This window comes from Perna viridis, chromosome 1, assembly GCF_037379345.1.
Source record: "Perna viridis isolate PV_CMFRI_1.1 ecotype Kerala chromosome 1, ASM3737934v1, whole genome shotgun sequence".
In the NCBI taxonomy this organism is placed as follows: domain Eukaryota; kingdom Metazoa; phylum Mollusca; class Bivalvia; order Mytilida; family Mytilidae; genus Perna; species Perna viridis.
In genome coordinates, this window is record NC_142445.1 from 60,367,409 (window position 1) to 60,381,859 (window position 14,451).

At 34.1% G+C, this 14,451-nt stretch overlaps 1 pseudogene; it reads left to right on the plus strand.

Moving 5' to 3' along the window:
• Window positions 1-402: 402 nt before the first annotated feature.
• Window positions 403-8,450, plus strand: LOC148629659 (uncharacterized; annotated as a pseudogene).
• Window positions 8,451-14,451: the final 6,001 nt, after the last annotated feature.

Sequence of the window (14,451 nt, forward strand, 5' to 3'; positions counted from 1 at the left end):
GTCAAAAATCCACCTAAAATCAGACAGAAGGTGATTCATGCATGAAAACCCATTTTTTAGTCGCTGGAAGAAATCTAGAAAATATGCTTTTATTATAGGCAATTGACTTAAAAGTCATTTATCTGATTTTTCTGCTTGTCAAGAACTATATTAACTATGAAATATTCCAGTTTTCAAAGGAATAATGAAGTGTCCTTCAAATTCGGTAGAAAATACTATTTGGCATCAATACGGAAATATAGTAGAGTCAGGGTCATCAGAGTCCAAAAACATGGCTACAAATGTGAAAACAGGACATTTGCAATAGAGACGATCCACATACTCAATAAAAAAATACAATCACACATGAAAACTGAAGAAAAACAAGACAGCACACATAAACTTCTGATATGAGCAAAAAGGATGCTCCAGAAGGGTCAAGTATATCCTGCCCCGCTAGCGGCATCCGCTACAATGCAAGTGAGTAAATCCTGGTAAGCTTCAAGTTCAGTGGTTTGTCACTTCAGTAAATAGAGAAATCTGTGAGATAGAAACTGTACACCGGTCATTCAAGTTGTGATGACGACTACGAAACGTTTATAATGATGATATCAACAAATTTTGTGTGAACAAGTACAATGTTCTCGTGTTTTAGAAACGTATTTGACAATATCCTCGCTCTAATAAGAAAGTCTGTGTATAAACCACATGTATATATATCCGACAGAAACGAACAAAATATGAAATGTATACTTATAGGCTAGAGATGATGGTATATTGCCACTTAGAAAAAAAAATGTTTACATTATAGTAAGTCATCACGTTGGTCATTTAAGAAATAATTCATGGAGGGGGTAGATTTGTACTCATTTTTACATTTATATTCGATTATTTAACACCGAGCGATAACGGATGTTAAATGAGAATATAAATGCTAATCCATGTTAAAATGAGTACAAATCTACCCCGGAAGGAATTATTTCTTTTCTAATATGACAAATACGGTAGTTTTTGTGACAAAAATTTCCCTAGATGTAGCCAAAATAACGGCTGTTCCGTTTAACCTCCCCGTATGGAAGTTGGATGAACTAAGAAATAAACCACATATCCAAGTAAACCATCTATTAAATAAGTATATGTATCAGTATCAGTAAATTATCATATAACCTCTCAGCCGTTAAATCATCGCGTTAACTTTTTTAAATGAGTGTTGTGTCTCGAAGCGACAGCGAAAAAAAAGAGACAGTGCGCAGGTGCTAAAGGTGGGGTTGTACCGACATATACTGTTTGACGACATGAAGACGTCATATTAGAAATAAAGTTTCGATTTTAAACGTCCTGTGTCATCTTTGTATAGATTGAGGTTTAGGTACGAAGAAGAAGATGTGCCAGTTTTCTTTAATTTCAGGCTAGTTTTGTAGATCCATGACATTAGGATTACCCAGAAATAACACATCATCTGTAATACGGAAACTTGTTAGCAGACTGTACAATTCTCTTTTCTTTTCTTTCTGTTGTAGCCGTGGTAAAAACCTTCAATGTGCATATAGAATCAGATCGGTTAAGGGTGGCGCACTTGCGGTTTACTTCCATAGGTATTCTAACTGTCGAACAGAAATTCTTGCAGTTTAGTAACATCATAGTACAATGTACTTCTTGTTAAAACCAGTGTGATTTTTCAAAATAAGTTATTTTCTTTACCTTTAATACTACACAAGCATATCTTCTTGTCCCGTGTTTTGTTTATAATAACATTGGTGATTGGTAAGATTACACAGAATTGACCTTAATTAGCCACGTGGAAGTGTGGCGTACAAGGATGAAAAGTTTTTATTACCATTACAAAAAGTAATTATATCAAAAGAACGACAATACTGTAAGTCTTCTGTTTTTAGTAGAAGCGCTGAATATGGGTTGCCACGTGAACTGTCAACACCTATTTCCTATATTAGAATGTTAATGTACAAATACTGTGTTGTTGGGAGCTTTGTCTGCTGGTACGTACGCTGAGAGTGATTATCCCATTTTCTGAAATAAAGGTTAAAAGAATTACGTATACTACACAGAATCAAAAGCCGCGTGCTAATATCTAAAAAGTAATCAAAACACTCCCTATAGTCTTAACTTTGGATTTTCTCCTTAATTTTAAGTCACAGTTATAATTAACAGAACCAGACACTCAAAAGTTCAGTACAGCTAGGATTTATTTGATATTATATTCACAATGGCGCAAAAAATAAAACAAAGCAATTTGCGTCCGGTTATTTTGGCTATCAACTTTCAAAAAACCTAAATTTCTAAAGAACAGATTTTCCCCATAATTTATCTTCGCCTTGAAAGAATCTTTCGGTGCTTAAGAATAACACATTTCTACAAATTTCATCATTTTTCTGTATTCCCATTCATTCCGAAGTATAGTAAGTAAATTTCGTGATGATGATGATGAAATGAAAAAAAATGGATGGGACACAAGGATAATAGGGTCAACAAATTTTGATTGCCACAAGATAAAAGGGAGGGATGGGTAGGGTCGGGCAATTTAGCCACCTGTGGAAAAGCGCAAAGGTTCCTACTCCTATCGAATACCACAGCAGGGTTCTTTAACGTGCGAGGAACATGGCACCTCTATGATTTGCGGTCAGGTTTTCCGTATTATAGCCTGACAACCCCAGCATGTAACACGCCAGGAGTACCCCATTCCACTACCTGGGGCAAACATCCCTGTTGCTCTGTAGGCAGAGCGCCTAGCCCCCGGCTAGGTTTCTGAGCACTATTTAGTTGCATTTGACGACAAGCTTAGCGGTGCTGCAGGCCTATTCTTTTGACACCCGGAATCGTATCGAAAATAGCGTGTTAAAAGTTGCAAATGCTACGCATACGTTGTGTATTGCAAATCAAAAGTTTTCAGATGCAGCAAAGATTTCACCACATAAGATTGAACGAAGCAACGCTGCAGTTGAGGGCGGTGTCAACTTTTCAAAGGCGTTTTGTTCCACAGAGGAATTCCACCTCGAGTTTTTCACCAAGGCATAACTATTCTTACGGAATATTTGTACAAAAGAATGATACCTGTTGATAAGACATGTAATTTATTAATTCGAAAACTCGTAGAATTCATCACCGAAGGCAAGTGCTGAGTATACAGTGAGGTACTTGTAAACTCAAAAACGAAAAATGTAAAGCCACTAAAATCTATATAAGTATTAAGTCGCTGACTGACATGTAGAATTGGAATGCATAAATAAAACTAGATATATATGCATGCAAGGAGTGTCCCCACTTTTAATGCAGTTATACAAAATGCATCTTTAGTTTTTACAAAAACACTAATGAAAGATTACATACAATATTTGAATCCATGTCCGTGCGGCTTACATTTATGTTTTTGAGCAATGTTACATCCATGATATAATGAAAGTGAAAATAGGCTCAATTCACAGAAATTATATTAAAATACTATGGAAAAAATAACCTGATGAAGACGTTTTCCTATATCTTTATTGATATTTTTCATCGCTGTTCCATAGATTTGTGAAACGAAGCACATGAATGTACCATATCTTAACTTCAATATGGTGTTTTAAATATAAAATCCTTAATCTTAAACAGTATTGTATGTAGTGTGAAAGTCGTAATTGTGTGGACACTCTGTCTAGCTCTGTAAAACTTCAGAGCAAGGGTTTTAACAGTAGTCATCTGATAAACAAAAATATGAGACAATAATTGTGTTCATTCATGCACATCTACAAATGATGCCGACCTTTAGGATATAGTTTTGTAGAAATTTTTTGAGCAGTATTTGAGAATTGGGTTTACAAGGTTTCACGTTCCAATTCCTTTTACATTTTTCTTCCTCTGGGTTCCTCTGACAAAAATGATATTCCTTCATGTACATCTACAAAAATGCACATGCATGTACAATGTACATTGTGTGTTGTCCAACCTTCCAAAAGATATCACTGAATTTCTTTGAGTGCTATAGAAGGAGTTGTGCTTATGAGATTTTACTAAAACCCTTTAATTGGATTGTCTCCCTTTGTATTCGTCTGACAATTCTAATACCGGGTTTTCCCTCTTGCACATCTAACTATGATGCCCAATCTTCCTATAAAATTTCATCAAAATACCTTGAGTGGTTTAGGTGGAGTTGGGCTTACTAGAAATGTGGACTAAGGAATAGACAGACTAACAAACAGTCACACATGTACAGCGTGGTTCCTGTTAAACTATACATGTACATGTATTAGTGTACCACAAACATTGTTCTGAATGGTGTGGGGGTTGTTAAAATAAATTTGAAATAAATGTATATCAAAAATAAAGATGAAGTCTTTAGATATTGAAGGACCATTTATCTTATGATACTAAAAATACACGATAAGTTCAGAAAAAATGCACTTTTCCTATACATTTGCACATGTACATGTAACTACAAAAACTTTATAATTTTGTAGCTCTATATTGATAAACACAGACAGACTGAAAAGAATTAGAAGAATGTCTTTTCATGGTAGTCATTTCTTAATATGTGATACATGTATATATAGTGATCTCAACTGGTTATTGGTAAAATATACATTGTAGGTATTGCATTACATTCCAGTACATGTATATACCAAACTTTATTGATCTCTTTATTACTGCTTTGACAACCGATTTTGTGTTGTAATGTACTAAGGATAATTTACTGTAATGGAATCGAGAGGTTTAGCGGGCCATAAAACCTGGTTTAACCCACCATTTTTATCTGAAATTCCCGAATCGAGTAAGGACCATTGTTGCAGTTTATCAGTTTGATAATTTTGATGTTACCCGTCATTTTTAACGTGAAAATGATTTGATTAGAACCTATGAAACAAATGAAAATCCAGGGGAGTGCATTTCACAATAAAATCATATATAGTATTTTACGTTACCAACAAAATTCCCCCATATTTCAAAGACAAATCCATACCAGTTATTTCATATTCCTGTACTTCACCCATTGCATTCAAAGTTTTCAATTATAAGAGGCTATTGCAGAACCTCGAGATTGAGGACTTCTAGGCTAAACCACCTGACTGTTCTTGCAACAACTCACCATTCAAATATGGTCCTTCCGGTCACGTCGTTACGAGAGATTTGTCCATCATCGAAAACGAATCTCTGCGTAATATCCTTTCTAGAGGTCCCAAGTACCGTGAACCGATGGTAAAGGAAAACTATTGACCAAACTTTACGACAAAGGTAATGACTTTTCATTCAAAAATGTCAACTTTCCTTTCATCTGTGGCAACATCCCTTCAGCACCTGCGTATGGAGTGTTCATTTCACAACTCATACGTTATGCCAGAGCTTGCCGAGACTACGCAGACTTTTTGTATCGCGCTAGGACTCTAACAAATAAGCTTCTAGAGCAGGGTTATGTTACTACAAGATTAAAGTCATCACTACAAAGGTTTCATGGCCGTCATCATGAACTCGTGGATCGTTACGGTGTATCCATCTACGCCATGAAAACTGATTTGTTCAACGTGTCATAGTTTTCCTTTCCTCTTTCGTCTACCCCGGACTTGACTTTTTATGAGCAACTCGGCGGGTGTTTCTAGAAAAGCAGAGGACGCTTACCCTACCAGTGCACCTGGTCCATGCTCCCAGTTTTTAGTGAAGTCCGAGTTGCTTATTTCTTTTGTTACTTTGTATGTATGATTTTAGTTACTTTATGTTCTTTGTTGTGTATGTCAGTTGTCCATGTCTGGTCTTTGTCCCTGGATTACATTCTTTTGATTACCGCTATAACCTTGGTTACTGGTTACCTTGATTACTCTTTATTAAGTAATTAAGATTGGATCTGTATTATTGATTCAAAAACTGTTTTGCCAGAGAGATACTGAGTTACAGCATTTTTTAAGTCATAATAACCTAATTATAGCCCCACTCTAATGGAGGCTATATTGCAACCACCTTATCTGTCTGTCAGTTAGTCCACCTGTAACTTTTCTGAAGCAAAATATTTCAGCTTCTATTTGGAGGAATGCTTAAATATTGGTATATTGCTTTTGCATGATGGCTTGTACCGAGTCTCCCATTTCCTCACTCATCTAATTCCTGTTTACCAGTTGATTAAATAGTTTTTCAAGTGATGCATATTTGGAAATTTTAGTAACAGATTTCTCAACTTCTTTTGGAGGGAAATCTAAAGTAATGGTAAATTGCTTTTGCATGATGATGTGTACTGTGTCTCCCCTTTTCAGGTTCCATGCTCTCATCTACTTCCTGTTTATCTACTTAACTGTAAACAGATTTCTCAGCTTCCATTGGATGGAATGCTTAGATAGTTTGCATATTGCTTTTGCATGATGACTTGCACCGTGTCTCCCCATTTCAGGATTGTCTACTGCCTGTTTACCAATTGACTTATCAGTTTTTTTGTGTAGCATTATAGGAATTTTAGTAACATATTTCTCAGCTTCAACTGGAGACAATGCTTAGATATTTGGTGTATTGATTTTGCATGATAACTTGTACCATGTTTTCCTTACACAGGTCAATTTTGTGTATCCTTGGCATGGTGTAGGGTGCAACATATTGTTTATTTTTATGACTGTATCATTACTACACTTGTAAGTTGAATGCCTGTTTTACAAATGCATGCTACATTTATACATGTACATGCATCATATGTAAAAATACATGTTCTCTTTCCTCTTAATTTGATCATAGAAAAATTTACTATTACTGAACATTTGTTTGATTTTTCTGTTTCAGAAGGAAAAGTAAAGTTTAATCCACTAAAATTAACTTAAACAGAACTCAGTGTGCTATTGGCAAACCATTGGGAAACTGGCATTATCATGCTGCTACAAAGTTGACAAGTCTCACGCTGGTGAAAGAAGAGATCGGTGGTTTGGCAATGATAAATCTTGTAAGATGACTGGTCAATATGGAGATATAAGTATAGGTACATGTATGAGCATTTTTTTGTTTTCAGCACTTTTGAATCGTTAAAGGTTTTTCGTCTTCCATCTGTCAGCTTTATTGTCTGTATGTCGGTCTAATCTGTGATTTTCCACAAAGTTGTCCTTTTATTCAAAATTCTCAACGACTAGCCCAAATATCAGATGACTGTATAGGATTGGACTAGCCTGAATACAAGAAAAGTACATATTTCACTAGCATAAATCAATTTTTACTAGCCATAGGCTTTGGGCTAGTGGCTTAATACGAATACTGACTAAGTGGATTCAATGACTTGTAAAAAAATTACAATAACTGTTAATTGTCCAATACAAATATAACATGTTTCAATCAGAAACAGCATCAACCAATGTAGGTGGTTGATATGCCCTACAAACTTTGTTTCTTCTTATTCTTGTTGTATGATTTCTACTTTGGTACCATGCAAGATGTAGAATTTGGGATTCAACTTTTTTGCAAGAAATGAGATGGAATTTACCTTATTCAGGATTGAGACTATAAAAGTATTTGAAGTGAGGTGTGAAAATCAGTGGTGGATGATATTTAATTGCATTTTAAAATTTTGTTATTCATCAAAAAGTGTGTCCTATTAAATTTTTCAGGCAAGCATGTGCATGTATATAGTCTGTACACATTGGAAGGACACTTATCGTTAGTCCATATGGGTCTTGCAATTATTGGTGTCTCTATCAGGCACGTTCTTTATTTATTGTTTCTTAAAGTAATATATATATATATATATATATATATATATATATATATATATATATATATATATATATATATATATATATATATATAGCATTTGTAAATACATGTACTTAATCTTTCATTTTGAAGGAAATGAAGACGTTTTGCATGGAAATTTGGACATAATTATTAACAATGATATGATTGTGCAACCTTTTGAGGATGGTCCCAGTAGTGCAGGAGAAAAAGAACCTCTTGAAGTAAAAGTGAAATAAAATGTTCATTCAATAAATCCACAGATTATTGGTCAGACTATAGTTTTTTTCTTTTCTTCAAAAAAGACTTAACCCAGAAAAAGAACAGATTTTAACTCCATGCATCGGAGTAGGAAAGTCTACAATGATTGTTATGTTATATGATTCAGAGTATGATGTCATCTTAGAAAGTTCACACATACCTTTGTTTCAGGCATCAGGTCCAGATGAATATCATTTTGATGATGTTGCCATTCTCATATCTTGGCTTACTATCAATTACAGGTTTCTATGTTATGTTATGTTATGTTATATTCACAGAGAAATTAGGGATATATATATATATATATATATATATATATATATATATATATATATATATATATATATATATATATATATATATATATATATGTAGTCCTTCTGTTTCATTTTGTGTGGGTCACACTAGTGCAGGGTTCTTGGTTAGGGAGGGTGCAAAAACACAAATGAAGGGTGTGGTGAGTGCTTTTATGGTTTATATGAACATTAGGTTCACGACAGATTCCTGAGGGCAAAATCCCACCATAAATCATTGAAAATTGTAGAATTGAAGGTGATTTAGAAGTTCTATCAGGACTCATGCTTAGCAAAGAAAACTATTCCTTGCATGTCCTGGTGGGATTGCACAAATCTTCTCATTCTCTTTTGCCAAAAAGTTTAGAGTTATGCTGTTGCCTCTGGGATTAAATCTGGAAAGTATGCCCATTTGTTCCCATAAGGTTCTAAGCTTTGGTTTTTTTTTGCCTGAACTTTGAGGAAGGGGTCATGCTGGTTTGCAAGTTTTTGTATAATCATAACTATTTGAAGTGAACGTAACTATTATCTAAATGGAATCCTGATTACAGGTTTAAAGCAAGCTTCTCTGTTAACATTCATAGTACTTTTTATATGGCTGCAAAAAATAAGTGTCACATAATGGTATGTACTGTTGTCTTTGTGGTCATTCATGTGGTTGTTGTGCGTAGATACTTTGTGCTGGAACTTGAATATAAGTTTGTTTACTTTCACATAATTTTACTGGGCCAAGAAAATGCTTTTCCTGATGTGTGGACAATACATGTAAGTGAATGGATCTTTGCAATTGTTCCATAAGGTGCCATACCCAAAAGGAAAGTTTTGATTGAATTTGAAGGTTGTGACTGGAACCATTTAGATACTTTTAAGGGCCAAAAAGGGGCCACTTGGATTCTGGTCAAACTCTTATCCTGTGTTAGATGTCGAATTGCAATTAAAAATTCAAATCTATATCAAGCATTGACGAGGTGTCCATACTTGTCCAACTTAGCAGTTGTTTCAAGTTATGCCATGAAATGCATTTCATCGATGTTTAAAATAATACAATGGCATGAGCTCTGAAATCTTTTCCAATTCATTCATGTAATCATTTATTTTTCTCCGTGTTTTTGTTGGTTTAAATCAAGTGATGATAAAATGATAATTAATTTAGGAATATCCATGAAGTCGGTAATGAATTTTTAAATTACTTGTTTGGTCATAAAAAGATTTTTTTTTTTGTTGAAATTGAGATATGGATCTAGCCTAGGCCCAACATTCATGGGGTCAAAGAACGACTCTGCTTTCTTGACTAATTTACATAAATTAATAAGAATTTTCACACAAAAAATTAACTTCCCAGGGACTTAATATACACTTCTTGGACTCAACTTTGCCGGTCCGAGTCATAACTCTAGTTTATGACTTGTAATTAATACCCACTTGTTCATGTCTCCAATCGTATCGATTATTCCTTATACATGTAATTACATTTATTTGTCTACACAGTATAAATACCATACTTACAATGTACTGGCAGGGAGTGTATATAAAGTCCCTTGTTCCGGTACATGTGCGTATGATTTTAATTTCTTTTATTTTTTACTGTTCTAATTTTGAACACTATGCTTGTGTACATCTGTAGACCTGTAATGTGTATCTACATATTTGTATGAAAATGTATGGTCTTTATTTTCACACCATGTTTACCTATCTGATGATTAAAGTTGATTTCCCCTTCCAAATCATGGTAGCATATGGAAAAGTCCAGTTTTCATAGTTTCCTTTAACACTCTGTTTATTTATGGTTAGTCCTTTAACTCCCACCCCCCTTTTGATGTATACATGTAGTATCATATCATACTCAACTCCCTTTTTAGTATCCTTACTGTCATAAAGTTCACCCCCCCCCACCTTTTGACACAAGGTACCAGTATCGTATTGCATATCCCTGAGCGGGTGTACGTCAAAACATGGATGCCATAAAAATATAGTGCAATTTCTTTTTGCCTCTCTACAAACTAATGTTTTGTCAAAAGACATGAACAATGACTTAAAAAATAGAGCAAACATCACACTGTAAGATGAAGAACTTTTTTTAAAAGAAAATCTAACATAATATCATAAAAATGTTCCACTGAAAAGGTTGGTTTGGTGAGTGCAAAACGAAAGTGAAAGTTGGGAAAATGGCTATTTATAGTTCAAGACTACTTTTCTGTCCAATCTTCGTGGACTCACCCTATTTTCTTTGCGGGAAATTATTTTTGCACATGTCCTTAGAAATGCTACATAAGTGAAAGTTTTATTGAATCAATTTACATATTTTTTAAAAAATCCGAAAAATATGCACTTCACTATAGAAGTCTATGGGAAAATTAATACGATACTGAGACCACAATACTACTTCCCACATTTCAAGTCTCAAGAAGTAGATAGAGTTATCACCCTTTGGTCACAGAAGTTGTTTATTCTATTTAAGTTCCTCGTTGCCAAGTTGTTTATACATGTATTTTATATACTTATAAGATGCATATTAGTTATGTTGGTTTTTATTTCACATTGTCATTATTAACTTTTCATATCTTGCAATTAGAATAAAATAAAATCTGGTTGTATTAATGAATATTTAACAGTGTCACTTAGCATGGACTACACATTAATTTTATCTGCTTTTAAAGTGTCATTAATTTTATCAAGACAATTGTTATTGAGATGACCTGGGATAAGTAGAGTAGTTATTCAATTATAATTTCCCTCAGATCATTAATTTCCATTTTGGGCTCAATTTTCAGGTCTAATTAAAGATAAAGTTGAAGTTTTGTTTACTTGTTAACTTAATCATTTACATGTATTGTTTCACATTTTTTTTTAAATGATTTACCCTGTTGGTGCTCCTATAGGGTCTCTGCTCACTTAATCATTTACATGTATTGTTTCACATTTTTTTTAAATGATTTACCCTGTTGGTGCTCCTATAGGGTCTCTGCTCCCTGTCTTTGTTTGAGTCAAAGTTCGTTTTATACATGTATTTATTCTGTAGTTTCTATTTGGATTTTCTTAGTTTTAAAATTTGTATTATTTACAGTGTTTTATCTTTTTTGGTAGTTTTCATCCCTGAATTACTGATACATGTAATATTCTATTCCTAACTATAATTTTTATCTCATTGCTTTTACTTCATTAAATTGATAGATTGCTTTCTTTCGAACTCAATCATTTCACTATAATCAATCCATTACATACTACATTGGTACTTTTTCCAATTGAGAGTCAGTTATCAATTGTGGATGCACTACTCTTATATGATTTCATATCATACTACACTGGTACTTTTTCCAATTGAGAGTCAGTTATCAATTGTGGATGCACTACTCTTATATGATTTCATATCTCTCTTTGTCGAGAATCCAGTTGGTTCATATAATGTTATATAGACTGATAGAAAAATTATACTTAGAAATAAAATATGTTTACACTAAAAAATATTTTGACCTCTTCAGTTTCAATTCAGTAATACTATGTCCTGATAATTTCTGTGTGTGATTTTTAAAATGTCTCCTGGGAAGTTTACTAGTATAATTTATAGCATTTTAGCACATTTTGTGATCTATTGCCATCACTTAGCGTCCGTCGTTGTCGTCCGTCGTTAACAATTTTTCAAAACTCTTCTCCACTGACACTACTTGCCCAATCGGAACGAAACTTGGTATGAATGTTCCTTGGGGTAACCTGCATAGAACTGAAGTGGGAATTTTTAATCCGTCGAAAAACATGACAGTCATCACTAAAAATAGAACATAGCGGTCAGAGGGCGGTTTTTCGTATTTATCTCGAAAACTGTTAGTCAAAATTCTATGATAGTCAAATTCTGACTGAGTAAAAGTGTTCAGCATGATGAGTTATTGCTCGCTTTCGACGTTTTTTTTTTTTGGCTATTTTTAATGTTATTTCTTTCCAAAATCTTTTTCTTTGAAACTACTTCACCAATTGGGACGAAAATTGGCATGAATGTTCCTTGGGGTATCCTGCAAAGAACTGATGTGGGGACTTTTGATCCGTCAAAAAAAACATGGCGTTTACTAAAATAGAACACAGGGGTCAGACAGTAGTTTTTCGCATATTATGTCTCCAAAACTGTTAGGTTCAGTCAAATTCTGACATAAGGGAAAAGAGTTCAGCATGATGAGATTTATCTGTGGTAAAATTTTCGTTTTAATCTGTTAAGCCATGTTGGAGTTACTATCTTTGTTGACGCGTTTTTGCTATTTTTAGCTCATATGATCGTCGTCATTGTCCGTCGTTAACAATTTTTCAAAACTCTTCTCTGAAAAGTCATTACCAACTGAAACCAAACTTGGTATGAACGTCTTTTTGGGTATCCTGCAAAGAACTGTTGTGGGGATTTTTGATCCGTCAAGAAACATGGCATATATCTCTAAAACCATTAGGATTTGCACAATTCTGACATAGGTAAAAGTGTTCAGCATGATTTGATGTACCAATAGTTAAATTTTCGTGTTAATGTGATATGCAATGTTGGAGTAATTGCCCTTTTCAACGTTTTATTGCTGTTTTCAATGTTATTTCTTTGAAAAATCTTCTCTGACACTACTTGACCAGCTGGAACCAAACTTGTTATGAATGTTCCTTGGGATATCCTGCATAGAACCAATATGGGGATTTTTGATTCGTCAAAAAATATGGCCGCCGTTACTCAAGATAGAACATAGGGGTCAGACAGTAGTTTTTCGAATACATCTCCAAAACCGTTGGGTTTATCCCAATTCTAACATAGGTTAAAGTGTTCAGCATGATGTGATCAACCTGTAGTCAAATTTTCGTTTTAATCTGATAAGCAATGTTGGAGTAATTATCATTTTTCAACGTTTTATTGCTGTTTTCAATGTTATTTCTTTGAAAAATCTTCTCTGACACTACTGGACCAGCTTGGGGTATCCTGCATAGAACTTGTGTGAGGATTTTTGATTCCTCAAAACACATGGCCGCCGTTACTCAAAATAGAACATGGTCTAGAAAAGTCTCCAAAGGATCAAAGTTGTCAGACTACTCCTTGAAAGAGTTATTGCCACTGAAATGTAATAAAAGATGGTTTTGTTTTAGTTTTCAGCCAATACCTTAGAAACTATGATAGAAAGAAACTTTCAGTTGCTGGATTGATCCTTATGACTTCATGAGTCAAAATTGTTGGACAACTAAGTAACACCTTATTAAATTTATTTCCCTTGAAAGGTAAAATTGATCAAGGTGAGCGATCTAGGCTCCTGGGAGCCTCTTGTTTATGTTGTTTCTTTAAAAAATCTTCTCTGACAGTACTTGACCAATAGAACTAAACTTGGTATGAATCTTTCTTGGGGTATCCTGCATAGAACTGATGTTGGGATTTTTGCTCTGTCAAAAAACATGGCTGTCCTTACCAAAAGTAGAACATAGAATATTTTTACAGTTTTCAGCCAATATCTTATTATGATATACAGAATGAAACTTTCAGTTGCTGACATGATCCTTATGATAAGGCCTACCAAAAAATGTGGAGATCAAAATTTTCGAATGACACCTTGAAAGGCAAAAAATTATGTTTTTAGCAGTTTCAGCAAATATATCTAGAAAACTATAATAGATGGAATGAAACGTTCAATTGATGAGATGATCCTTATGATAAGTCCTCCCAAAGTCTTCTTTGAATTAAAATTATCTCCTTATTAAAGATATTTTTGACAGGCAAAAATTTAACAAGGTGAGCGGTTTAGGCTTCTGGGAGCCTCTTGATCTTGATACTTCTCCTGGACTATGGAATTCCTATTGGAACAAACTGTGCCCCACTCTTGGTCAGTCTGTTTCTACATTCGTATGAAACTAATTTTTTACAAGGAATACTGCCGAGAAAGGGAAGCCACCATCCCAGTCTTTCAATTTCAGTTGATTTTTAACTTGCATTTTATTTACACTTGTAAACTTGAAAGTAGAGAGAACTAATCAGAATAGTGAAACACTTTCATCTATTTGATACTTAGATATTAACCTACTATATACTTATACATGTAGATGACACAGGACGTTTACATGTAACTGTGACAAATGTTATGCTTTAGACTTTCCAATGGTTGAATTCCCCTTTCTCAGTGGCGACATATCATTATCTTCGTCATTTGAAGTTTACATTTCACAGTTGATCAATTACTGTTGTGCATATGCTTTACACGGAATAGCAAATTGACTTTTTTATAGAGCGAGGACA